The 27,931-nt window shown below is 41.4% G+C and overlaps 2 long non-coding RNA genes across 2 annotated transcripts; one reads left to right on the top strand and one right to left on the bottom strand.

The window, feature by feature from the left end:
* Nucleotides 1–2,936: 2,936 nt before the first annotated feature.
* Nucleotides 2,937–27,535, top strand: LOC125619568. Its single transcript, XR_007351107.1, has 3 exons — nucleotides 2,937–3,042; nucleotides 18,111–18,122; nucleotides 27,496–27,535. It is a non-coding gene; the product is annotated as an uncharacterized LOC125619568 (long non-coding RNA).
* LOC125619567 lies at nucleotides 2,937–27,931 on the bottom strand. Its single transcript, XR_007351106.1, has 3 exons — nucleotides 27,566–27,931; nucleotides 20,700–20,704; nucleotides 2,937–3,064 (listed from the first exon to the last, which is right to left on the bottom strand). It is a non-coding gene; the product is annotated as an uncharacterized LOC125619567 (long non-coding RNA).

Raw genomic sequence — 27,931 nt, 5'->3', positions numbered from 1 at the left:
CAGCATCTACACATATGGTATAAAAGTCTCATATCAATTTTCATCAGCAGATGAAGAGTAACATACCAAGCATGTGCAAACATGTAATATTAGAGCTTTCCAGCTCGAAAAAATACTAAGCTTTTTCTCAAACTAACAACGATTGTATTCCTCAGAGGGCTATGAATATGTAGAGTTTGAAGGTTTTATGTCCAACTATTCTTAAAGTTATTTGAGGGCAGAAAAAGGTCACCCGGATTTTTTTTTTTAAATCATTTTATAGGAAAACAGCTGAACTGATTTACTCTAATATCCACCAGCTACAAAATGGGAAAGAAATCTGCCCCTGTTTAAACCTGAACATCATGGCAATCCTTCAGAAAGAGAGCAAGAACATTTTTGTGTTGGAATGCTTTCTCAGATTTAATCAACTGTCATTTATCAAAGCTGCTGTCACTCTTAAGAATCCCACTTCTCATGACAAATAAAACTGATTAAAAAATAATTTCTTCTGAAGTTTGGATTATCTCAGATGAGAGGGAAAAAATAGGAACACAAAATATCAAGATTAAGAACCAAAAAGACGGGGCTGGGGATGTGGCTCAAGTGGTAGCACGCTCGTCTGGCATGCGTGCGGCCCGGGTTCGATCCTCAGCACCACATACCAACAAAGATGTTGTGTCTGCCAATAACTAAAAAAATAAATAAATAAATAAATATGTTAAAAAAAAAAAAAAAAAAGAACCAAAAAGACAATTTCCAATACCTAATTAAAGTTTGAACTATTCTCACACAAATTCATTCCTCACTAAAATATTTATCTTGGCTTTGAGCATTAACTCTCTTAAAGTGTACAAGTCTTTTGTGATTTGTTTTGTTCTGTTTGTGATGCTGGGGATAAACCCCTGGGTTTATTAGGCAAACTCTCTGCCTCTGAGCAACGTCCCCAACCCTTCAAGCCTCTGGTGAGGTTTGTTGTGATGGCATCTTCAAAAATGAGATGGCTCTGAAACATGGTGTATTTGTTCATTCTGTAATGACAATTCTTTTTTTTTTTTTTAATATTTATTTTGTAGTTTTCGGTGGACACAACATCTTTGTTTGTATGTGGTGCTGAGGATCGAACCCAGGCCGCACGCATGCCAGACGAGCGCGCTACCGCTTGAGCCACATCCCCAGCCCCCTGTAATGACAATTCTGTAAGCCTCTTGGACAATGCACATTTTTCCACTGGTTATAGGGAAAATCTACAAATTGATATAGATATCCAATATTATGGGCTTCCAGAATAAAATTGAAATAATGTCTGGGGAAACAGTTTAAAATCATTAAAATGGGGCTGGAAGTGTTACTCAGTGATAAAGTATGTGCTGAGCATTCACAAGGCCCTGGGTTAGATCTCCAGCACCAGGAAGAAGGAGGAGGAGGAGGAGGAGAAAATAGGGTTCTTCCTGAGAAAAAGTAGTAAAGACCTCATAAAACAAGTCATCCTTTAACCAAATCTCCATTCAGTAGGTGAACTAGGAAGGAAAAGGAGTCGTCTAACAGTAAGAAGTTCAGAATGACTGAGTGCTCAAAGATGGAAGGAAGGCAGGAATAGAGTGGGAGGAAAGAATGGGAATACCACGCAGCCCAGAGGGAAGATGGAATTCCGGATGTCTGATGGCCTCGTGCTAAATCACTTAGGCTTTATTCTGAAGGTGACAAAGGCAAGACATATTCATATATTCGAGCTGGGGAGAGGACTTGTACTTTGGAAAGATAGTTCTCACAGTGGGCTGGAGGGTGGATTGTAAAAGAAGAAACTTGAGCCTGGAAGACCCATTGCAAAGCTACAGCAATGATGAGCTCACTACTTTTATTTTCCATTTCCAGCTAAGAGCTTTGGGATTATGAATTTTCACCCTCTGATACAAAGCCCAGACGTCAAATTGTGGTAACTCCTGCTGCTGTTTGATCTTGACCAGAGACATTGGCTTCTTCTAAAACTCGTACAACCACCCCATCTTCACGTGAACAGAATATCCCTTTCACTTTCCTTCACAGTACACCAAAATTTACTCCCTTCCCTATGGTGGATGACTTTCCTACAGTGGAGAAATGGGATTTGTCTCTCTACACCATAGTATACAAATGGAGACAAAGAGGAGATGGGTTTGCATCTGAAGACACAGATCTGGAAAACATCCCTGTGGCATGCAGCCATAAAAGAATCCAGTCACCAAGGGGAACATACAAAAAAGGAAGAAAGAGGCTGGAAAAGTGGACAGATTATGGAGCCAGCAAAAGAAATGAAAGATCATTCCAAGATATCCGTCAAGGACAGCCACAGATACAAAGAGTCCCAAAGTTATCCCAAATAGGTCAAAGAGGCAGGTCATTCATATGTAATCCAAAATTCAGCAACCCCACCTTTTTTTTTTTTTTTGGTCACCTTGGGTGAAACCTTCCTTGAAGTTTGAAATTCACCTGTGGAAATGCAAGTTAGTATAACCTAAAAAGAACATCATTTAAAAATATCTATTGATATTTTAAGCATACATATATTTGAGGTAGTAATTCTATTCATAGGAATTTCTCCAATAAACATGTTAGCACCTTTTCAAAATTATTTTTAAATGATTAATTAAGTACCAGGTTCAGTGGTCCACACGTATAATCCCAGCTACCTGGGAGGCTGAGTCAGGAGAATGACAAGTTTGAGGCCAGTCTCAGTAATCTAGCAAGAACCTATCTGAAAAATTAAAAAAAGAAAAATGATTAGGGATATAGCTTAATGGTAGAGCACTTGCCTGGCATGAATGAGGCCCCAGTCTCAATCCCCAGTGGCCCAAAATAGGGGGATAAATGATTTTGATTGCATAATATTTCATGGTTAGAAGTACCACCATTTACCACCACCATTTGACCCAGCTATCCCACTCCTCAGTCTATACCCAAAGGACTTAAGGATGTGAGGGCGATCTGGCTGCGACATCTGTCACCCCATTGATCGCCAGGGTTGATTCGGCTGATCTGGCTGGCTAGGAGGGTGTCCCCTTCCTCCCTCACCGCTCCATGTGCGTCCCTCCCGAAGCTGCGGAAGCTGCGCGCTCGGTCGAAGAGGACGACCTTCCCCGATAGAGGAGGACCTTCGGTCAAGGGTATACGAGTAGCTGCGCTCCCCTGCTAGAACCTCCAAACAAGCTCTCAAGGTCCAAAGGACTTAAAATCAGCATACTACAGGGACACAACCACATCAATGTTCATAGCAGCTCAATTCACAACAGCTAAACTGTGGAACCAAACTAGATGCCCTTCAGTAGATGAATGGATAAAGAAAATGTGGGGCTGGGGTTGTGGCTCAGTGGTAAAGCACTTACCTAGCATGTGTGAGGCACTGGGTTTAATTCTCAGCACCACATAAAAATAAATAAATAAAATAAAGTTATTTTTTTAAAAAGTAATATCTAAAAAAAAAGAAATGTGGTATATATACACAATGGAATATTATTCAGCATTAAAAGAGAATAAGATGGGCTGGGGATGTGGCTCAAGCGGTAGCGCGCTCGCCTGGCATGCGTGCGGCCTGGGTTCGATCCTCAGCACCACATACAAACAAAGATGTTGTGTCCGCCAAAAACTAAAAAATAAATATTAAAAATTCTCTCTCTTTAAAAAAAAAAAGAGAATAAGATCATGGCATTTGCAGGTAAATGGATGGAGATAGAGAATATAATGCTAAGTGAAGTTAGCCAATACCAAAAAACCAAATGCCAAATGTTTTCTCTGATTTAAGGATGTGGTGGGTGGGAGGTATGGGAGGATTAGATGAACTCTAGATAGGGCAAAGTGGAAAGGGGAGGGAAGGGAAGGGAGGGGATATGGGGGTAGGAAAAACCATGAAATGAGATGGACATCATTACCTAAGTACATGTAAGAAAACAAAAATGGTGTGACTCTACTCTGTGTACAAACAGAGATATGAAAAATTGTATTCTATATGTGTACTATGGATTGCAATGTATTCTGCTGTCATATATAACAAATTAATTTTTTAAAAAAATGAAAAAATAAATAAATACCATCATTTGCTGAGTGTGGTAGTGCACACCTGTAATCCCAGCAGCTCAGGAGACTGAGACAAGAGGATCACAAGTTCAAGGCCAGCCTCAGCAATTTATCAAGCCCCTAAGTGACTTAGTGAGATGCTCTCTCAAAATAAAAAATAAAAAGGGCTGGGATGTAGTTCAGTGGAAAAGCACCCCTGAACTAAAATCTCTAAATACAAAAAAAAAAAAAAGTACCAAGAAGTACATCATTTATTTAATGGGTACTGTGGATTGAACCCAGGGCCTCATGCATGCTAGGCAAACACTCACCTCTGAACTATATACCCAGCCTTTTTATTTTATTTCATTTTAATACAGGGTCTCTCTAAATTGCCCAAGCTGACCTCAAACTTGAGATCCTCCTGCCTAAGCCTTCCAAGTAACTGAGATTACTTACAGGCATGAGTCACCAAACCTGGCCCAAAATCCATTTAAAATGAAAAGTGAAGGGGCTGGGGTTGTGGCTCAGTGTTAAAGTTCCTGCCTGGCATGTATGAGGCACTGAGTTCCATCCACAGGCGCACACCTGTAATCCCAGACAGGAGGCTAAGGCAGGAGGATCTCCAGTTTAAAACCAGCCTCAGCAATTCAGTTAGGCCCTAAGCAACTCAGAGAGAAACTGTCTCTAATAAAATACAAAAAGGGGCTGGAGATATGGCTCAGTGGTTAAATGCTCCTGAGTTCAATTCCTGGTAACATAAGAGAGAGAGAGAGAGAGAGAGAGAGAAAGAGAAAATGAACCGAAATGAACCGAATATGTAAACAATGGTAATAATAATAATAATAATAAACAACTCACTATTAACAAAATTCTTGAAATATCTCTTAGAGAAAACTCAAGAAATTGATAGCAATATGGATGTAAACAGTTAGAAACTAAGAGAAGATACTTATTTTTCATCACATGCTCTTTTGTTCTTTTTGAATTTTTTTCAAAGATTTATTTTTTAGATGTAGTTGAATATAATACCTTTATTTTACTTATTTATTTTTATGTGGTGCTGCGGATCTAACCCAGGGCCTTGCACATGCTAGGCAAGCGCTCTACCACTGAGCCATAACCCCAGCCCCCTCTTGAAGTTCATACTATATGTTGTAAGATCTGTTCAAAAAAATGTTAGTTTAAAAAATGAGCAATTATATAAGTTTTTGTTTGTTTGCCTGGTTTGTGTTTGTTCTTGGTGGTGGTGGTGGTGGTGGTGGTGGTGGGGATTGATTGAACCCAGGGCTTCAGACATGTTAAGCACACCCTCTACCACTGAGCTCCACCCCCAGTCAAGATTTTTTTTTAAGTGAGAAAATGTTTGTAAACAAGATGAAAAAATATTTTTATTTAAAGTGAGTTACTTCCCCATTCTATATACAGGGGAAATCTAGTGTCCCTCTCAATATTTCTAAGGATTCCGAAGGGAGAGAGGATACTGTCATTTCTCCTAGCCTAAGAGTCCTCGGCTCTGAATTCCTAGGCTCAGCTCCAAGCTGTGCCCCCTACTCTGCTGCCCATCACTGTGAACAGTAGCAAGGGCAGCAGCAGCCACTGGCTCTAATTAATCCTATTTTCTCCTTTAAAGTCCTCCAGTCCCAGAGTTGGAGGGTTTTTGTTTGGTTGGCTTTTTGGTTTGTTTTGTTGTTGTTGTTTATTTCTTTGGTATTGCAGATTAAACCCAGGGGTGTTTTATCCCCAGTCTTTTTTATTCTTATTTTTAGTTTTGAGACAGAATCTAGACAAGATGCGAAGGCTGACCTCAAATTTGTGATTCTTTTGGCCTCAGCCTCCTAAATCACAGGGATTACAGTGATCGCTCCTGGCTTTTCTCAAAAATCTATTTACAGTCTTGGGTGGTGACACCCACCTGTAATTCCAGTGACTCCAGAAGCAAAGGCAGAAGAATAGCAAGTTCTAAGCCAGCCTCAGAAACTTAGCAAGACCCTGTCGAAGAAGAAGAATGGACATATAGCTCGGTGAATGGAGCCCTGAGCCCTGGGTTCAACACCCCAAACCACCATCCGGCCAAGACACACACACACACACACACACACACACAAACTCTGTTTACTAGTAACAAAAATATAGAAGTCTTATCTCCTTCCAGTTAGTGCACCATCAAAAAATTCAGTACGTGAGTCCAAGCTATCTATGACAACAATAGCGAATAGTCATCCAAGTGGCATGAGCTGCCAGCCACAGCCTCCCAGGCAGCTATGATTTCTGTAAGTAACCTTCTGTCATAGTCATTAGCTTCTCCTTCCCAGATATGTGCTGCTATTGTACCATCTCTGTGGTGGGGCCAAGTCACACATCAAAATCCTTAACCCTTGGACCAATGCAGTACGACTGTTGCCAGCAAGCCTGGCTGGCGACCTATGCTGGGTTCACAAAGTCTGACTACGTCAATAACTGAGAAAGCAGCAAGCACACAGAAATGCCTTTTCAAAATCCGGGACAGCTCTCAACTTTAGGGGTCCATTGGGAAGAGCGAGAGAGCACACCTGAGACCCTTTTTATTGAGGAGAAAGACACTTAAGAAAGTTCCACCTAAATGAGGCGAAGGATTGGGTCTCGGGGCGGTGTAGCCCAATCTCATTGGATGATGCCCAGTCTCAAGGCTAAGGGTCACTCCTATGTGGCAGCTCCCGACACAGTACTAAGTTTCCAGAAGCAAATGTTTCCTTCCAGAAGCTCTGCGGTTGTCCAGTTGCTTGCCCTATAGTAGAGACCAGCCTCCAGGAGAAGGGTAAGAACATCAGTCAAAACCCACCTACCAAGGAATTCTGTAGCCACAATTCCATGGCACCCTAGTTTCCAGGATCTTCTCTCATTTGTTACTTCTGCAGGGAATTTCTTGGTCTTGATCACTCTCTGAAACCCACACAAAACTTCATACTTTCTGCCTTAAACTTCCCTTCTTGAACTATAGTTTCAAGGACCATCTCAAATTATTTCAGTAAGTTCTCAGACTTTGGAAACTATTTTTTTCTTTTTTTTTTTTTTATTGGTTGTTCAAAACATTATAAAGCTCTTGACATATCATATTTCATACATTAGATTCAAGTTGGTTATGAACTCCCAATTTTACCCCAAATACAGATTGCGATTGAATCACATCGGTTACACATCCACATTTTTACATAATGCCCTATTAGTAACTGTTGTATTCTGCTACCTTTCCTATCCTCTACCATCCCCCCTCCCTCCCCTCCCATCTTCTCTCTCTACCCCATCCACTGTAATTCATATCTCTCCTTGTTTATTTTCCCATTCCCCTCACAACCTCTTATATGTAATTTTGTATAACAATGAGGGTCTCCCTCCATTACCATGCAATTTCCCTTTTCTCTCCCTTTCCATCCCACCTCATGTATCTGTTTAATGTTAATCTTTTCTTCCTGCTCTTCCTCCCTGCTCTGTTCTTAGTTGCTCTCATTATATCAAAGAAGACATTTGGTATTTGTTTTTTAGGGATTGGCTAGCTTCACTAAGCATAATCTGCTCTAGTGCCATCCATTTCCCTGCAAATTCTATGATTTTGTCATTTTTTAGTGCTGCGTAATACTCCATGGTGTATAAATGCCACATTTTTTTTATCCATTCATCTATTGAAGGGCATCTGGGTTGGTTCCACAGTCTAGCAATTGTGAATTGTGCTGCTATGAACATCGATGTAGCAGTATCCCTGTAGTACGCTCTTTTAAGGTCTTCAGGGAAAAGTCCAAGAAGGGCAATAGCTGGGTCAAATGGTGGTTCCATTCCCAGCTTTCCCAGGAATCTCCATACTGCTTTCCAGATTGGCCGCACCAGTTTGCAGTCCCACCAGCAATGTACAAGAGTACCCTTTTCCCCACATCCTCTCCAGCACTTGTTGTTGTTTGACTTCATAATGGCTGCCAATCTTACTGGAGTGAGATGGTATCTTAGGGTGGTTTTGATTTGCATTTCTCTGACTGCTAGAGATGGTGAGCATTTTTTCATGTACTTGTTGATTGATTGTATGTCCTCCTCTGAGAAGTGTCTGTTCAGGTCCTTGGCCCATTTGTTGATTGGGTTATTTGTTTTCTTATTGTTTAATTTTTTGAGTTCTTTGTATACTCTGGATATTAGGGCTCTATCTGAAGTGTGAGGAGTAAAAATTTGTTCCCATGATGTAGGCTCCCTATTTACCTCTTTTATTTTTTAAAATTTTCTTTTGTAATTGTAGATGGACAGCATACCTTTGTTTTATTTGTTTATTTTTTTATGTGGTGCAAGCACTCTACCCAGTCCTTAAAAATCTCATTTTTAAAGCATCCTTCCTTGTTATTCCTATCCTTCAGACATACTAAATCTAGTTTCTCTGCCCTATTTTTGGGGGGCGGGGTGCAGTACTGGGGATTGAACGCAGGGGCACTCAACCACTGAACCACATCCCCAGCCCTATTTTGTATTTTATTTAGAGACAGGGTCTCACTGAGTTGCTTAGCACCTCACTTTTGCTGAGGCTAACTTTGAACTCTCTATTCTTTTACCCCAGCCTCCTGAGCCACTAGGATTACAGGCATGTGCCACGGCTCCCTGCTGCAACTAAATTTTAATAAATTACCACTTGTCGAGTTTTGAAATGGTATCACAGAATAATCCCAATGATTATCTAAAAAGGCTACTAACACACTCCTCCATTTTCCAGCTACTTGTCTATAAGACTGGATTTCCTTTGACTACTTTAACCAAAACAACATACTACAACAAATTGAATGCAAACGCAAATAAGACAATCTAATATTTTCCTTGAGATTAGCTATTAGAGAAATTTGAGAAAATATAAAATAACACTGCTCTTCTAATTCCATTTTTCTTGGGAAAATAGAGTAATTTTCATAAAATGTATGTTATGTGCATTAACATGCATATGTGTATTATTGTCGTTTTAAAATGAAAAATTAATGAGTATATTTTTATAAAGTCTTTTTGTTTGCTTTAAGTACAGATGAATAGAACTCCAAATTAAAAGCACAATAAGGGCTGGGGCTGTAGCTCAGCAGCAGTGTGCTGGCCTAGCACGCATGAGGCACGGGGTTCCATCCTCAACACTACATAAAAATATACAAATAAAGTAAAGGCATTCTGTCCATCTACAACTACTAAAAATAAAAAATAATTTTTTAAAAAATAAAGCACAATAATTTTTAGCCAGGCATGGTAGTGCATGCCTGTAATTCCAGCAATAGGGGAGGCTGAAGCAGGAAGATCATAAACTGGAGGCCAACCTCATCAACTTAGTGAGGTCCTAAGCAACTTAGTGAGACCCTGTCTCAAACTAAAAAATAAAAAGGGTTGGGGATGTAGCTCAGTGTTCAAGCACCCCTAGGTTTAATCCTTAAAACATCATCAAAAAAAAAACTTTTGGTCCTGGAGATCCAAAAGTTTGAGAACTGCTTGTTCTGCAGAACTGAGAAAATCACTTTAGAATGATCTGTTTGGGGTTGTTGTTCGTGTTTGTTTGTTTGTTTGTTTCTCTCTCTCTCCTTTTTTTTTTTTTTTTGTGAAAAATCAGTGAGTGGCCATTTTTAGTTACATAAATACATAAGGAGCAGGCACCTACTGCTTGGGCAAAAAGCTCAAGGACAAAGTCTGTCCTTCAAACTTAGTATACAGTGGGGAATCACTGGCGATTAATCCACAAGGGGAGCAGAAGGATCTTAGGAATGGAGTCCCCAACACTGGCCCTCCTCTTTGAGATCCAGTGTTCTTTCAACCACTCTGAAGGCTTGAGAATGGTGGGAACAAAGGAGATCAAAGTCTTCAAAGGCTTCAACTAGACAGAGAAAGAATGCCACTCAGGTGGCCCAGGATCTAGACCGCCACAGAGGAGGAGCAGCTTCTGCGATGTGAAACCCCTGATGGCAAAGATCCCTCCACCTGCCTTTCCCAGTGGTCAGGTCCTGGGAAGAACGACTACACATGAAAGTGAACTGTTCTTTGGGAGTCCACACTGGGCCTCTGCAGAGCCCTGGACTAGCAGGGGCCTTCTTCCATGGTAAAGCCAGATCTGGGCTGACTCTTCGCTGCTGATGCCTCAGCGCCATGGTGTGAGGCCTACAGCCCTAAACCAGGGCCCAGAGGAACCGAATAATTCTCCAACTTTTTCTTTACCTAATGTTTGAAAACAGAACTTATCCCCCTTCTTTTTTTTCCTCCTGTGCCAGGGATTACACATTCTAGGTAAACACCAAGCACCATCACTGAGCCACATCCCTGGTCCAGAACTCCTTCCTTTGGACTGAATAAGTTTCTGTTATTCTTGGGAAACTCGGGGGAGGGAGGGGATGGAAATCTACAAAAGAGAGATTCTGGACTTCATGCAAAATGTGAGGCGCCAATGGATGAACAGGAAGGATGAACTGGGGGTTGTAGCTCAGTGGAAGGCCACTTGCCTAGCACATGCAAGCCCTGGGTTTGATCCCCAGCGCGGAAGGAAGGAAGGAAGGAAGGAAGGGAGGGAGGGAGGGAGGGAGGGAGATGTGTCTTTATTTGTGTAGTAAACTGACAAACAGTGACAGTTGTGCAGAATACTGTGTTAGACAGCAGTAAACAAGATAGAATCCCTGGCCTCAAAAAACTTACAGCTGCCAGACAGAAATAAGCAAACAGGGGCTGGGGTGGTGGCTCAGTGGTAGAGCGCTTGCCTAGCATGTCTGAGGCACTGGGTTCTATTCTCAGTATCACATGTAAATAAAAATATAAAGGTCCATTGACAATTTAAAAAAAAAAAAGAATGAAAGAAAGAAGCAAACAGACACTTATGGACTATAGTGGTGATTTTGTATCAGCAATAAGGACAGAGAAGTATCCAACCAAATCTACAGAAGATGTAGAAACAGACTCCCAACTACATTAACTAGGACATATACTGTAGCTAGTAAAACAATCCCTACATGTCAGTGATTTAACACAATAAATACTGATATTTTTGTTCAGCCCTAGCAGATTTCTAGGTTCTGTCCTCCAGAAGTGTCCAGGAGACCCAAGCTGCTTCTACCTTGCCTTCACCCCAGCTCATAGCTTCAAAGCAGCAGCATCCAACTGGTATATAGGGCCAGAGTGGGGACGTTGAGAAAGTCACATAGGATACTCAACAACTTGGGCCTGGAAGTAACATACATTATTTTGATTTATATTCTGTTCTCCAGGACTAGCAACATACACTACTTTGATTTATATTCTGTTCTCCAGGACTAGCAACTCCAGATCAGGAGAGATGGGTAATTTAAGTTTTTCTGTGTCCCACAATGAAAATGAAATGATTTGGTAGCCACATAGCATTTTTTTTCTGCCTCACAGAAAAACAATTTTTTTTTTCTGTACTGGGGATTGAACCCAGAGATGCTTTACCACTGAGCTACAACCCCAGCCCTTTTATTTTTAATTTTGAGACTAAGTTGCTGAAGGTCTTGCTAAGTTGATGAGGCTGGCCTCAACTTGTGATCCTCCCGCCTCCGCCTACAGAGATGCTGGGATGACAGGCATGCACCACCACACTGGGCTCTATAGAAGCAATTTCTAAGTTAAAGGATGAATGGAATTAATGGAAAAGATAACAATAAAGCAGCAAAGTGTTTCATGTGGGATTTTTTGTTTGTTCGTTTGTTTGTTTTGGTACTAGGGATTGAACCCAAAGGAGCTTTACCACCGAGCCACACTCCCAGCCCTTTTTATTTTTATTTTTATGTTTGTTTGTTTTTTTTTTTTTTGGTTTGGTTTTTGAGATTAGGTCTTGCTAAATTGCTGAGGACCTCACTAATTTGCTGAGGCTGGCCTCAAACTTGCAATCTTCCTGCTTCAGCCTCCTGAGTCACTGGGATTACAGGTGTGCACCATCGCACCTTGTGAGCATACTAAGCAAGCACTCTACTGCTGAGCTATGTCCCCAAATCAAGAGCATTTTGAATACAGAGCATTGCACACTGAAAGCCCCAGAGGTAAAAGATGTTGGTGGGAAAGGGTTGGAGTAGATGTCAGGGGAAGTGGTAATAAGGTATGAGACTGAAAAAGCCCTGTCATAAACAGTCTGTACATCATGGACTTCATCCTAATAGCAGTGGCGAGCTATTCCAGGATTTCAAACAATGAAATTACATGATCCTATTGCCTCTGAAAGACAATTCTAGCTATAGCGTAGAGAGCCGATTGGGTGGAGGTGAGAGATCAAGAGAAAATAATTACAATACTCAGGAAGAGAAGCTTGGAACCAGGGATGTTGCAATGGGTATGAAGAAGAGCAGAGGAGTTTCAAAAAAGAATTGGAGTCCTAACTGAGCATATTTGAGATTGTTTGAATGAGAAGTAGAGAGATGAGGGGTGAGAGAGAGGGCGGGGACAGTGCCAATCACGGAGACCGAGAATTTTAAAAAGAAAGAGCAATTTTAAGAAGAAATATGATATGCTTGTGGAACAGCCAAGCGAAACCAGAAGGTATTTGAAAAACTGGGCCTAAAGACAGATCTTAACTGGAGATGAAAGATGTGATAGTCATCAATATAGAGATGAAGCTTAAGATTATAACTGTGGATTATTCAGGGAGTGTGTGAAGAGCAAGAATAGAAGCATGATATGCTAAGTGTTTAGCATTCATCTCTCCAGCTACAGGAGGCCTGATTTGTAGCATTTGCCCGTGTCTGTGGTGGGAACACTCCCACCCATTTCAAGCTACCAATGTGTCATCACTGAGCACTGACTTGTGAAGAGATGCACCCAGTTGGTCTTGTGAGATACTGAGAGCTGGCTCCAGCACCCAATGAATAGGAGGGAGTCCCACATATGATTATAACATGGTTATTTGAAGGATGGACAAGACAAAATAAATCCTAAAGAAGAAACCATTCTAGAAACCAGAGAAAGAAAGAATGTGAGGGAGGAAATGTCTGTTCACACCCTCCCCTGCCAAGATTAAATAAGATAAAAACCAAAAAGTGTTCATTGGATTTAGCACCCAAGAGGTTATTAGTATCCTTAATGAGATCAATTTCAATGGAGTGGCAAGGACACAAGGTAGATGACAGTGGGCCCAGAAATAAATGTGAAACCATATCTTTGAAACTATAGGTGTAGATCATTCTTGGACACAAGTATAGAAGACTGAATTCTATTTTCCAACAGAAAATCAAATCGGGGGCTGGGGATGTGGTTTAATGGTAGAGTGCTTGACTAGCATTTGCAAGGCCCAGGAGTCATCCCCAGCACTTCAAGAAGGAAATGAAAAGAAAGAAAATCAAGCTGGACTGATATTCAGAACCATAATAGCATTATTTATTTTCAGAAGCATAACTGCCCTCCATTCCACTCCCCACATACACATAAATGCCTGGATTTCTGTATTTCTATAGCCTCTCACTACAGACCTCAAATAAAATGGTACCATTTTCCCAGGAGGCATGAGAAAATGTATGGGTGTGTGCTGGATGGTGCTATTCTTGGCTTGGTTAACTACAATTCCCAGAATCCCTTTCCCTGTATGTTCCAAGTTAAATTTGGCCAAGAGGAACTTGAGGAGAATCTGTGAGCCAGAAGTGAGGCAGCAGCCAATATCCTCAAGTGGTCCACTGTCAGCTATGGAGAACAGACTCGAGATACTTCATGAGTCTCAGCTGGTCATCATTCTCTTTCCCTCTGCATCCACCCTGTCTTCCCAGACATCAGCCCTACGAGCAACAGGAGGCTGAGGCTAACCACTGGGTGTGTGGGTACAGACCCACAGAGACAATAGCTTCCCAAAGACCCGTGACCTCTGCCTTTGGGGGTCCCACTGATGGACCTGAATGGTGCTTGGCCTCTCTGATTTTTCTGCAGCTCTAGATTGTCCACCTCACTCCAGTACCTCAGGAGAGAAGTAAGAGCACAATAAAAGTCAAAATACATGTTTTGGGGGCTGGAGTTGTGACTCAGCGATAGAGCACTCACCTAGCATACTCGAGGCCCTGGGTTCAATCCTCAGCACCACATAAAAATAAATAAATAAAATAAAGGTATTGTGTCCAACTACAACTAAAAAATAAATATTGAAAAAAAAAATACACAGTTTGGGGACTAGGTAGAATTTGGAAAAACAAAATGGACTATGTAATGTTTTGAACAGCCAACAATAAAAAATTTAAAAAAAAATGGAAATGGTTAGTCAAAGCTAGAAAAACAGATAATAAATCATTTGTAGAGGTTGGAAAGTGAAAAATTATCACGGGCTGGAAATGATGATTCATATTATACTGCAGTAAACAATTGGCAACACTGTCACCTGTGGTAATAGAGAAGATAGAAAACATACCTAATCAACTTGTGGACTTAGCTACAGTGATTTCCAAGCATAATATTGAAAGCCCCAGTTGGACTCCTAGCTGCACATAATAAAGTACTACCAAACTGTACTTTATCACTTGCTAACTGTAGTTAGAGGGAACTACAGTTAACTAAAAGGAATTAATTCAAGAGATCTATTGTACAACACAGATTCTATAGTTAATAACCATATATTACATGGTGTAATGCATATGTTAATTAGCTCAATTTAGCTATTCCACAATGTATACATATTTCAAAATAACATGTTATACATGATAAATATACAGTCTGGCATCCATATCCATTGTTTCTGCATCTTCATATTCAACCATGTTTGGATCAAAAATATTCAAAAAGCAGCAAGATGCTGTAGCTCCATGGTACAGCACTTGCCTAGCATGTGCTGGGCCTTGGGTTTAATCCACAGCATCACTATAAATAAATAAATAAATAGCAGGGTGTGGTGGTGTGGTGGCACACAACTGTAATCTCAGCTACACAGGAGGCTGAGGAAGGAGGATCACAAGTTTGAAGCTGGCCTAGACAACTTAGCTAGACACTGTCTCAAAATAAAATAAAATAATAAGGACTGGAATGTAGCTCAGTAGTAAAGCACCTCTGGGTTCAATCCCCAGTACAAAAGAAAAAAATTTTTTTAAATTGAAAATCAAATGTACCTGTACTAAACATGTATAGACCTTTTTCTTGTCGTTATTCCCTAAACAATATAGTATAGCAACTATTTACATAGCTTTTACATTATATTAGTAGTAATCTAGAGAAGATTTAAAGTATGTGGTCTAAGCTGGGCAGGGTGGTGTATGCCTGCAGTCCCAGCTTCTTGGGAAGCTGAAACAGAAGGATCAATTGAGCCCAGGGTTTCTGGGTCAGCCTTGGCAATATAGCAAAGCCCCATCTCATAATTTTTTTTAAGTGTATAGGACATACGTGTAGGTTATGCTCAAATACTATACCATTTTACATAAGAAACTTGAGTACCCACAGATTTTGGTGTCCATGGAGGGACCTAGAACAAATCTTCCCATGAATACCAAGGGACAATTGTATACTTTTTTTTCTGTTTGAGGGATCAAAGAGCGAGCCTTGTACCCACTAAGCAAGCACTCTACTAACTATATCCCCAGTCCTGTATATAAATTTATTTGTAAATTTAAAGAATAATAATTTAGAGGAAATAAAATATAGGACTTGATTATGATGGAAAATTAAACTGTTTCATGTCCTGTTTCAGCCAGCAGAAGGTTCTCAGAGTAAGGAATGGCCTCAGGGTAAAAACCAAATCAAGGTTAGGCTCTAAGACCCTTTGACTAGGACTTCAGAAATATTAAAGGCAGAGCCTAGTATACCTCCTCAGTGAGAAAAAAGAACTTCTAGGAATCATAAGGAAATAGTTCCAAAGAAGATCAATCCCCAAATAACTGTGAATCAGTTTAAAGCATAGGTCTGTCTTGAAAGCAACAGTGAGTGTTGGGCTTGAGATGTTGCTCAGTGTTAGAACATTTGCATCGAATGCTTAAGGCCCTGAGTTCCATCCCCAGTACCACGACATAATAATTATGGGTCTGGGACTGTAGCTCAGTGGCAGGGCACTTGCCTAGCATGTGTGAGACACCAGGTTCCTTAGCACCACATAAAAATAAACAAATAAAATAAAGGCATTCTACAAAAAAAATTAAGAAATAATAATAATTGTGGATGTGACTTTTGTCTAATGAAGTGGACCATAAATCTCATACATAGATATCTCACAGGTACTATAAGGAACCTATATCAGCTTAGCCTAACAAAGAACAAGATTATCAAATTTCAAGTAGACCTCTAGACACCAAGTTTCTGTGGTAGAAAGCAAGCTGAGCAACCTACTCAACTATAAACACAAATGCTTTTTTTAAATTTTTTTATGGAAAAGAGGATAAAGTAGAGTCCAAATCCCTAAGAGTATAGCTAAGAGCCCCAAAGAACAATGTATACAGAACCACCCCAACAGAGCAGAACCAGGCTCTAATTAAAAAACACACCTACAAGGCACAGTGGCACTGCCTATAATCCCCACAAAGGTATAGGGGGACTGAGGCAGGAGGATCGAAAGTTCAAGGACACCCTCTGCAACTTAACAAGGGCATAAGCAATTTAGCAAGACCCTGTCTCAAAATAAAAAGGACTGGGGATGTAGCTCAGTGGCAAAGTGCCCCTGAGTTTAACTCCTAGTACAGAAAGAAAGAAAGAGAGAAAGAGAGAGAGAGAGAGAGAGAGAGAGAGAGAGAGAGAGAGAGAAAGGAAGGAAGGAAGGAAGGAAGGAAGGAAGGAAGGAAGGAAGGAAGGAAGGAAGGAAGGAAGGAAGGAAGGAAGGAAGGAAGGAAGGAAGGGAAAAGAAAAGAATTACCATATGGCCCAGCAATTCCACTTCTGGACAAATACACAAAAGAATTAAAAGCAGGAATCCAAATAGGTATCTGTATACTTATGTTCATAGCAGCATTATTTACAGTAGCAAAAAAGTAGAAACAACCCAAGTGTTCACCAATCGGTAAATGGATAAGCAAATGTGATATGAACATACAGTGGAATATTATTCAACAGTAAAAGGGAAAGAAATTTTGACATGATGAGCCTTGAAGACATCATTCTAAGTGAAATAAGCCAGTAACAAAAGGACAAGTACTATTTGATTCCACTCATATGAAGTAGTTATAACAGTCAAATGCAAGGGTAGGAGAATGGGGAGGTATTATCTAATGGGAACAGAATTTTAATTTTGCAAGATGAAAAGTGTTCTGATGATAGGTGGTGATGATGGTTGCACAGCAATGTGAATGTACTTACCGACACTGAATTAAACATTTGAAAATAGCCAAAATGGTAGTTTTTGTGTGATATGTGTTTTTCTACAATATAAAAAAAATAGTATAGGGATACACAAGAGCTTTGGCCAATTTATATCTGATGCATATCATAAGAGTCTCACACGAGTCAGAATTGCAATCACCAAGAATACAAATCATAGCCAGGCTCTGTGGCCATGACTGTAATCCCAGCGGCTTGGAAGGCTGAGGCTGGAAGATCGCTAGTTCAAAGCCAGCCTCAGCAATGATGAGGTGCTTAGCAACTCAGTGAGACCCTGTCTCTAAATAAAATACAAAATAGGGCTGGGGATATGACTCAGTAGTTGAGTGCCCCTGGGTTCAATCTCCAATACCAAAAAAAAAAATACAAATCATGATAAATTCTGGAGAGGATGATGGGGGGAAATGTACACTCATGACATTGTTGGCAGGACTGCAAATTATTACATCCACTTTGGAAAGCAGTATGGAGATTCTTCAAAAGACTATAACTAGAAAAACCATATAACCTAGGTGTCCCGCTCCTCAGTATTTATCCAAAGGAACTAAAATCACACCATAGTTATCAGGCATATCAATGTTTATAGCAGTACAATTCACAATTGCCAAGTTATGGAACCAGTTCAGGTGCCCATTAACAGATTAACGAATTTTAGAATGTGGTATATATACACAATGAGTTTTACTTAGCCACAAAGAAGAATGAAAGTATGGCACTTGCTGGTAAATGGATGTAACTGGAGAACATTGTGCTCAGTGAAATAAGGCAGACCCAGAAAGTCAAGGGTCCAATGTTTTCTCTCTTATGCGGAAGCTAGAGCAAAATAAGGGAGAAAAAGATGGGGAGTCGGATCTCATGAAAATAGAGAGAAGATCAGTAGAGTAGAGTAAGGAGATGTGAAGGAGGAGGAAGGAGAGACGGGAAAAGAGAGGACGTGCAAAATGAATTTGACAAAATTACACTATGTACATGGATAAATATATCACAGTCAATTTCATCTTAATGTAGATCTATAAGGCACCAATTTTAAAAACAGTAAATAAATAGAAGGAAGACAAGTAGAATAGAGAAAGGGGAATAGGAAGAGGGAGAAGAAGAGAGAAAGAGGAAGCACTGGGGACTAAAATGGAGACAATTAAATTCCATGCATGTATGATTATGTATAAATGAACCCCAAGTATAATGCACTAACAAAAGCATTAAAAAAAAAAAGATGAGGAGCTGGGGGTATAGCTTAGTGGTAGAGCATTTGCCTACCGTGCAGCACAGCAGAAAAAAAGATAATGAATATCAAGTCTGATATGATAATTGTCATGAGAGTTTTGAGGGACTTAGAATGTGAATCAGCCTATTTCACATGCGGGAAAATATAATTTGTAGCCACAGTATATACTGCAATGTACTGCAAAAAAAAAATGGTAACATATTTTTATTGCTCTATATATGTTCCTTTGCTATGTGATTTTGCAACTTCTTGTAACAGAGATTTAAGTCCTTTTTCTACTCTTTTAATCTGGCTTTGGCCAACAGAATACTTGCACAGGTGATTGGAAAATGAAAATGCATTGAGTCTTGCCTTCTCTTGCTGCTGGGAATGTTGAAATCACCATGTATAAAAACCCACGATATTACTCAGGAAGCTGATGCAGGAGAATCCAGAGTTCAAAGCCAGCCTGGGCAACATCGCCCACTTCAAAGCTTAGCAAAAAAAAAAAAAAAAAAAAAAAAGTCATATATCTCATGATTCTCTTGCTATGTGGTTCTTCTGCTTTATTCTGTGGGGCTTACTCATGTAGCTACCTTCAGTTAGTGGTTATGTTGGGGACTGGGTCCTTTCTCCATGTGATCCTTCATCCCAAAACTTCTTTGGGACAGGGCATTCCAAGAGGACAAAATTGGAAGCTGCAAAGCTTCCAAAAGCCTAAATTCTGGAACCGTGCCTCACTTCCACTTTATCCCATTAGTCAAAGCAAGTCTCAAGACCAACCCACATTCCAGTGGGTAGAAAATAGATTCCACTTTTGAATGAAAGAAGCAACAAAGTCACATTGCAAAAGGGTTATGCATTCTGGAACAGCAAGATCTGCGGGACATCAAAACAATTGTAGGGCATTATATTATTTTTATAGTTCAGACTGATGTTGTCATAATTGATGATACATTTGTTTGTTTATTTATTTTTTATTTATTCTGTTATAATAGGAATCAAGCCCAGGGCTCAAGCATACTAGGCAAGCACTCTACCACTGAGCTAAACCTCCAAACTTTAGTGATATAATTCAAAGCTATTCTCAAATTATAAGACTGTTATAAAAGTCTACAAGTGGGTGGGGGTTGTGGCTCAGAGATAGAGCTCTCGCCTAACATGTATGAGGCACTGGGTTCGATCCTCAGCACCACATAAAAAAAAATAATAATAATAACAATAAAGGTATTGTGTCCACCTATAAACTGAAAACAAATAAATAAATATTAAAAAAAAAACGTCTACAGGTGCTGACTTTCCAGGACACATACACACATCAAGAGTAATTTACCTCACCACTGGCCATTCAGTTTCTAGTTTGTTTAACTCACAATCCTCCTGCCTCAGCCCCGGAGGTAGCTGGGATTACAGACTCAGAGAAATTTTCTTTCCCCCTTTCTAGTTAGCTGTGGCAGTGCTTTCTTCAGTAGTAGCTTGGCAGTTACCTAAGTTTCCTACTCATGTTGGCCACATGCCACCTAGAATATTAAGTCCCCTGAGACAAGCTAGCTTGTCAAAGGCAACACTCTTGGAACTGCCTGTTGCATTTTTTCCACGCTTGTTGGGAAGAGCATGACTCCCACAGGGCAAAGCAATCTCCTTTGAAAGGAGTTCGGAAAGAAAACTGGGAAGAGCTTGACTCTGACAGTCAACTTCTGGTAAGGTCTGTGGAACTACTTTTAATAATCCAGGTGAGCATCAACTTTAAAGGAGCTTTTTAAAATTTATATTATATATATGTATCATACACACACACACACACACACACACACACACATACATTTGAGCCAGAACTAAAAGTAAATAAATAAATTTAATCTAAAGAAGATTCCTCAATTTGTTTTTTCAGTGAAAGAAATGCAAACTGCTTCCTTCCCTTGACCCCCATGGTACTAGGGTACCCAGGGCCTCCCATGTGCTAAGCAAACATTATACCTCTGAGCTACATCCCAAGGCCTTTTTTTTTTTTTTTTTTTTTTTGGTACCAGGGATTGAACTCAGGGGTACTCAACCACTGAGCCATATCCCCAGCCATATTTTGTATTTTATGTAGAGACAGAGTCTCACTGAGTTGCTAGCACCTCACTTTTGCTGAGGATAGCTTTGAATTCATGATCCTCCTTGCCTCATCCTCCCAAGACGCTAAAATTACAGGCTTGTGCCACCACCACGCCCAGCTCCCAGTCCTTTTTTTTAACTTTTATTTTGAGACAGGGTCTTGCTAAATTGCTCAGGCTGGTCTTGAACTTACAATTACCCTGCCTCAGTCTCCTAGGCACCTGAGATTACAGGCATGTGCCAGTGCACCTGGCATTTTTTTTTTTACAAGTATTAAAAATACTGGTATCTGGGCTGGGGTTCAGTGGCAGAGTGCTTGCCTCTAATGTGTGAGGCACTGGGTTTGATCCTCAGTACCACATAAAAATAAATAAACAAAATTGTGTCCATGTATAACTAAAATTTTTTTTTAAATACTGGTATCTGTCATTGTACACACACAAAAAAAAAGTCAATAAGATGAAACCAGAATAAGAAATGATTAAGAAAACAATTGAAGTAAGTTTTCTGGATTATCCATAACTTCTAAATTTGAATTACTATCCATGTCAAATGATTACCTCTGAGATTTTATGATTACTATATTTGGTACTATTAATTTAGATGATAACATTTCTCCAGAAAGAAATAAAACAAAACATATATTAGGAGAAATTGATGCCAAAATAGTAAGTTTACAAATTTTCTACTCAAAGAAAAACATAAACCAAGCCCACTATGCACACCTGTAATCTCTGCTACTGGGAAGGCTGAGGTAGGATGATCACAAGTTCAAGGCCAGACTGTATAACTTAGCAAGATCCTGTATCAAAAAAAAAAAAAAGTGGGGGGACTGGGGTTGTGGCTCAGCCGTAGAGCACTAGCCTAGCATAGGCAAGGCCCTGAGTTCAATCCTCAGCACCACATAAAATAAATAAATAAATAAAGGTATTGTGTCCAACTACAACTAAAAAATAAATATTTTTTTAAAAAGCATAAAAAAGGACAGGAATACGGCTCATTGGTAGAGTGCCCCTGGTTTAATCCTCAGCCCTGAGAGGACAAAAAATAAATAAATAAATAACAGAAAACAAATTTCCAGAATAAATTGAGGAGAATTTTAAATTATTTTATTTTTCACTGAGTCAAATATTCTATTTTTGATTAGTGATTTTTAAATTGTTATAATATACAATTATTTCATGAAAGCTATTAAATATTTTCATAGAAGGAATATGCCAGAGTTTCCAATTAATTCATTCCATTTAATTGTTAAAAAAAAATCAGTATGTTTAGATTTACATGTGTATTATGTATAGATTATGTGTATTATGTATATAGATCTACATGTGTATTATGAAGCAAATTTATTTGAAACCCTCATACATTTAATAAATAATGAACTTTTGGATGATATGCATATTTTTCTCATTTCTCTTTGTATGTAGGGTATAAACTTGTTCATCTAAGGTAAAGCTGATTTTCTTTTTTTGTGGTTGTTGTTTAGATTTCTATTCATATAGTCAGACACTAATTTTTAAGCTTTTGGGTGGCATATTTGTCTGATACGTTATTTCTTTCAGGAGGTTCCCCAAAAAACTACTAATTTACAGCGAAGAGGAAGTATTCGCAAGTGAGTAAGAACAAAATACTCAGAAAAGAATCCTTGTGAAAGACGGCACACAAATGAATATTTCTTATTTTAAGTTATTCTTATGTTATCTCCAAAGAGTCACTGCTTAGGTTTTCACTGGCCTAGATGACCTTTAATTAGACTTTACGAAGACTATAAAATTAGAAAACTTTCATTTAAAAAAATTAAAAACCCCTGGTTGGTTTCCCAAAGCACATCAAACATTACTTAAGACTTTATTGTTTCAGCTACTTGGATGTATCATATCTACAGCTCAGCCAGGTCTGGAAGAGTTCTGTGACTGACGCCTAATGGAACCAATTTTCACTCTGGCAGAACAAATTCAAGTTCTAATACTAACTTGAATTTGTTTCCTTTGGATGCTAGGAATCAGATCCTTTAAGAGGAAATTACATCAGCGCCTCTGCCTATTAAGCAATATTCCATTTATTTCATCTAAATAGCTAGCAGGAACAATTGACTAGAGTCAAATCTAAAATAGAAAACAAACAATTTATTAATTTTGGAATTTACCTTTTTCTTTTTTTAGTCTTCTTTCCTTTGTGGCCTTAATTTTGTATAAACTTTACCCATTTTGGACCAATGATCTTCCCTACACAGGAAGAATAATGCAGTGCATTTACCTACCCACACTAACAATCACAGTCCAGTCGAAGGCCATTACCTGTCGTTCACATTTTTATTACCCTGCATCAGATGAACACTGATGCACTTGGAAAGAAAAATAATAATTTAGGTAGAATTCTAAAAGTTAGTGTGTTTTGTCAATAGCTTCCTTGTTCCTTGTGTTCATTCATCATATCTTGCCTTCCATTGAACTCTTTCCTTCCTTTCTGATATTATTAAAGTCAGTCATTATTAAAGTCATCTCAAAAAGAGATACCTTGGCCACTTCTAAGATACTGTCAACCAGGAATCATATTTTCAGCACTTGAAATTCTATTGTACTTTCAAGCTTCTGAAGCAAATACAATGTTCTTGTATATTTTCATGTAAACAATAATGTGATAGGAAAGATGATGCTTATCTAATGATTTTGGCATTGACCCTTGATAACTGCGACATTCTGAGAAAACCAGTCTCAGAACAAATTAAAGCATGTGTTCTGGAGTCCTACATGTCTTGACATTTGAGAGAGAAAATAACCACTGGAAAGAAAGGATTAATAGTTATATTCATATAGTTTTAGTAAATTCTCTTTTGGCAATACTTTTTTTTAACAATCACATAATATGTTACAAGACCATTTAAGGATTCTTGTATTGTTTAGTTCTTTCCCCCAGACACATAAAAACCAGATTTAACTAAAAATCATGAAAAGTCAAAAAATACACCAATAATTGCACAGTTCCTAATTTTCCAACTGCTTCTTCATTAAGCATTACTTAAGTCATTTGAACCACATAGGTTCAGTTATCAGTGTTACAGTGAAGTGAGTGTGGCTCTCTATGGAATGCATGCACTGTTCAGTCATTTTCAATTAATATGAAATTACTTTGCCAAAACATGACTGCAAATGAGAAGGCATTATTTTGAACTATCGGAATAGATATGGCTCACTTTTATATATTTTAATATTTTGATTAAAAAGTGCTATTTAGACAGTTCAACAGATATTTTCCACTTAATCACAAAGAAATAAATTCAGAGCAAACATGGTCAATTTACCAAAGATCCTTCCTTGATAAAGCATACATATGGGGAAGAATAAAGTAGGCCCTCAACAGTTTCCTCAACTTCTGTGAAAACTTAAAACATGGTTCCAGATTGACAGATTGTACATTAAATGCAGATTTTTAAAAGCTAACCCACGATGTGTATGCTATATGTGTGTTCATATGTGAGAAACAAGCAGCCAAAGAGAAGGTGGATGAGGGGAAGCCACAATTGCCTGCTATCTCTCTTAGCAGCTTTATTAATGGGAAATGGAGAGAACTCAGGACTCCTCTCCAGGGACAATTATAATACTAGAAAAAAAAAATCAGCCATCATGTATAATTTACTATAAAACCTCCTCATAGAAACAGAACTATAAACCCTGTTGCATGCACATCTATACACAGATGTAGATTGCACATTCTCTCTTCTAAAATTTTTATCTCAAACCTGCTTTAAATCAAAATTACCTGAACTTCAAACAGGGGTTGAGTGAGAAAGAACCTTCTACAAACTTCATTCAACCCAGCAAATAAATGCTTTAAAAATGAACTAATGAGCAGCCTCTCTCAACTGCACAAACTTGCTCCAACACTGACTGTCTCTCTTTACGTTTTGATTTTGAAAGTGCTCCAGCTTTCAAAGAACAAAGAAGTAGGGCCTTCCTTCCCTCCCTTCCCACAATTTGTCCAAGCAAGTTTTTCCTTTTAAAATAAAGTTCTTTTTTCCATCCTTCTTTTGCCTTCCTTACCTTTCCATCTCTATGATCAGAAGCTTGACAAAAAATATTTTTCCCCCTACGTAGGAACCTTAATACATGAACATGGGAAAGTGAGTATCATCATTCCGGGATTCAGCCTACCTGTTCACAGAGTTCCCCACCTCTACCCATTACAGCTATCCTCGCTTCTTTGCAGGCTTCTCAGGGCATCCCTGGCAGGGGGCGGGGTAAATGGAGTTTGCCTGGGCGCTGCTGCATGCACCTAGCAACTTCAGTTTTCTCCCAAGAAAAACTGGGAGATTAGAAATGCGTCTGCAATAGTTTCTGCTGCTCTGCCTGAAGTTTTCCAAAACAGTTCCAAAACATGTGCCCTGAACTCAGAAGGAATCTGGATTTAAGAATAACTCAATACACTCGGAACCCCAACATCCCAACGCTCATATTTGCCCTTCAGCCCCAACAAGAAAGCGCGAGATAGGGCTTGCATAGAGCCTATGGCCTCGGCGGGACCCGCGGAGAGGAGGGAGGCCAGTGGAGAACGACACACCGAGAAGCTGGAGGAGCATGGTGTGAGGGATACAGTCTGAGTTGCTCCACGCACGGGGATCGCAGTCGCGCTTCCTGAGTGTCCAGATCCCCAGAGCAATAGTGAGCGCAGATCAGTTTTCCTCTTTACCAGAAAGTGATCTTTTTATTGAAAAGGTAAAGCCTAAAGAAAGTCTTCTTGCGCGTTTGTTTTGGTTTTTCGTCTATTTGCTTCCCAATTAAAAAGTGGCCGCCTGGGCGACAGGTCTGCGGTTTTCACTGTGTAAAACGGATTAGACGGAAAGCCCTCGCCCTTCTCGACTTTCGTTTGCGGTTTGCAACCCCCGGGGCAGATCTGACCCCACGGCACCTGCCCAGGCTAGCTTTCCCGCAGGAGCCTAACCCGCGGATTCAGCTTACCCCAAGCGGGAACCACCCGGTGGGTCGCTCAGACCCGGGCCCGTTGGGGCGGAGCCCAACCGCACACGCAGGGGAGGGGGTAGTTCCCACGGTGAAAGTATTGCGCGCCCAGGGCCAGCAGTCTGGCTCCCTTCCTTTCAGCCCTCGCACCCTTGCTCTCTGCGCCTCTGGATCTTGGGTGTGCGCGAGTCTCCGAGCAGCCTGGGGCCGCACTCTCCTGGATGCGAAGGAAGACCAAAGGAACGGAATTTAAAGCAGAGACAGCACCATAACCTGTATTAGCTTAATCCTTTCCTGCCCAGGTCTCATAGGTTTTCTCCAAGAATCTGAAGATACTTCCAAGAGACGATGAGTTCTCATGTACATACCATTCTGTTCAAGGAAAGCATAAAAGAAAAAAGAAAAACTGCTCTTCGATCTTCCCCACGTTCCCTGGTCTCCTCAAATAAACAAAGCATCCAGGCGAGAGCGCGCTGAAGCTGAGGCGCACTAGAGGCTCTTCCGCTGTTCTGCGGCTGGTCCCGGCCTCTAGAATCCACACTTGTCGTGAGTTTGTGGGGTGTGAGTGCTAGAGGAGATTCCAGAACCCTCCAGTTTCATCCTGAACACTTTTAATCCGAGAGACCCATGAACATATCAACCCTTGGCGACCCTTTCGGACTGGCCTTCCGCTTTTAATAAACAAAAGTAAAAGTTTGTTTTTGTGTTTTATAAACGCCAGACGCGGGACTTACATAACCTCTTATACCCGCAGGTAATTATTCCTGATTGTCCAGAAAGCAGAGCATCCTTCAGGTAGTGGGGCCATGGGATCAGGAAATAACAAGGATCAGCAGACTCCCCAACCGTTCTGGAGTGTCGTCCCGCTTAGCAAAGGAGACAAGTATCAGGTAGTGCCAGCGCTGCCAGCTTCGGGGCCCCCAAAAACACAAGCGCGGGAAGGGAATGAGGCCGATTCCACCTTAAGAGTCGGGGCGGCGCGGCGGCTGCGGAGTCGCCCCGCACCTGCAGGGGGCGCTGCTGCCCCGCGGTTCCTCCCGCACAGCCCTACGCCGCTGGCCTCCCAGATCCAGGGCCGCAGTTCCCGGAGGGGGTGGGGACGCTGGGGGAGGAAGGGCGCGAGTGCAGCCGTTAGGTAAGGAACCCGAGCCCTCCCGGATTTAGAAGCGACCTCAGCGAGGCGTTTGCTGGAGAGAGCTTTCCACATTCGGCCGCGAGAGGAAATGTGGGGAGGCGCTCTCCCCTGCCCCCACCGCCTGCCTTCCCGCCTCCCTCCACCTCGGTTCCCCGACCCCGACCGTGCTTCCCAGACCCTTTGTTCTAGAGGTTGGGAGGTGCTGGGTGGGGGTTCCCCGGGGAAGAGATCCCCCTGCGCCACTCTTAGAGGAAGGAACTGTCGCCTCATTTCCAACCCCCAGCCCTCCCCAGCGGCGTCCCTTTCTCCCCACCGCCCCTTCTCTCGCGTCTCCTTGCTTCCTTTCTCACTCGGGCGGACACCCTCATCTCCTAAGCTCTCGCTCCTAAGCCTGCACCGCCGGCATTCCCGCCTCCCTGCCCACTTTGGCACATCCGAGGTCTCCGGGATGAGGGTGGGAAAGGGGGTGGAGAAACCACGTAGTCTTCCTGGCGCGGAGAATCCCCCGGGACCCCTTTAGGCCCCAACCCCTGGGACCCGCTGCAGAGGAAGGGCTTTCCCCGCGCCGCCTCGGGTCGGAGGGGCAGCCCCAGAGGGGAGGCCGCCTGGGCCGCGCCCCCACCAGCAACGAGGTGCGACGCGGCCTCTCACCACTCCCCTCCAGCTGGAAAGAAGGGGACACTAGCTCGCGCCCTGGGGAGGCTAATTGCAAACGAACGCGGTCTCCTTCCCCCCAACCCACCCTCATGGGCGCCACCCGCATCGCCTCTCCGCCGCGCGCGACCCCGAGGGCTCCTGCGATTGTATCTTCCTGAGAACAGTTACAATTGTGTTCAGCTTAATTTCTTACTGGGATGAAGGCGTCGCGGAGTGAAGCGAGGGCAAGGGGATTCGCGGGGAAGGGAAGAGCTGGGGTGGGAAAGCGAGCACCGAGGAGGGAAGACGTGGCCCGGGCGGCAACACCTTAAAGGGCCGCTTGGTGTCCCGGGCCCGAGTTCAGGAGGCAGGACTGCTGATCTAGGCCCACGCTCTGGGCACTGCAGCCGCAGACCCCAGCGGAGCCCTCCCTGCCCTCCGCTCCGTAGACGCGCTTCCGCAGAGTGTGATCCACGCACTCCTGCATGCTCACGACAGTGAAGGGGGCTCCGCACCAACGGGGTAACAAAGTCGGTGCCTCCCTCCCCAGGAGTAGGGGGCCGGTCCCGGGGCCATCACTTCCAGCTTCCTGGAGTCCCCTCCGGCCTCTGGCGTGACCCTGGTCCTCACTGACAGTCCAGAACCGCGCTAGCAGTTCTC

This window comes from Marmota marmota, unplaced genomic scaffold, assembly GCF_001458135.2.
Source record: "Marmota marmota marmota unplaced genomic scaffold, marMar, whole genome shotgun sequence".
Classification (NCBI taxonomy): Eukaryota; Metazoa; Chordata; class Mammalia; order Rodentia; family Sciuridae; genus Marmota; species Marmota marmota.
The sequence above is the reverse complement of the archived record's forward strand: the minus strand, read 5'-3'. Positions and strand labels throughout refer to the sequence as shown.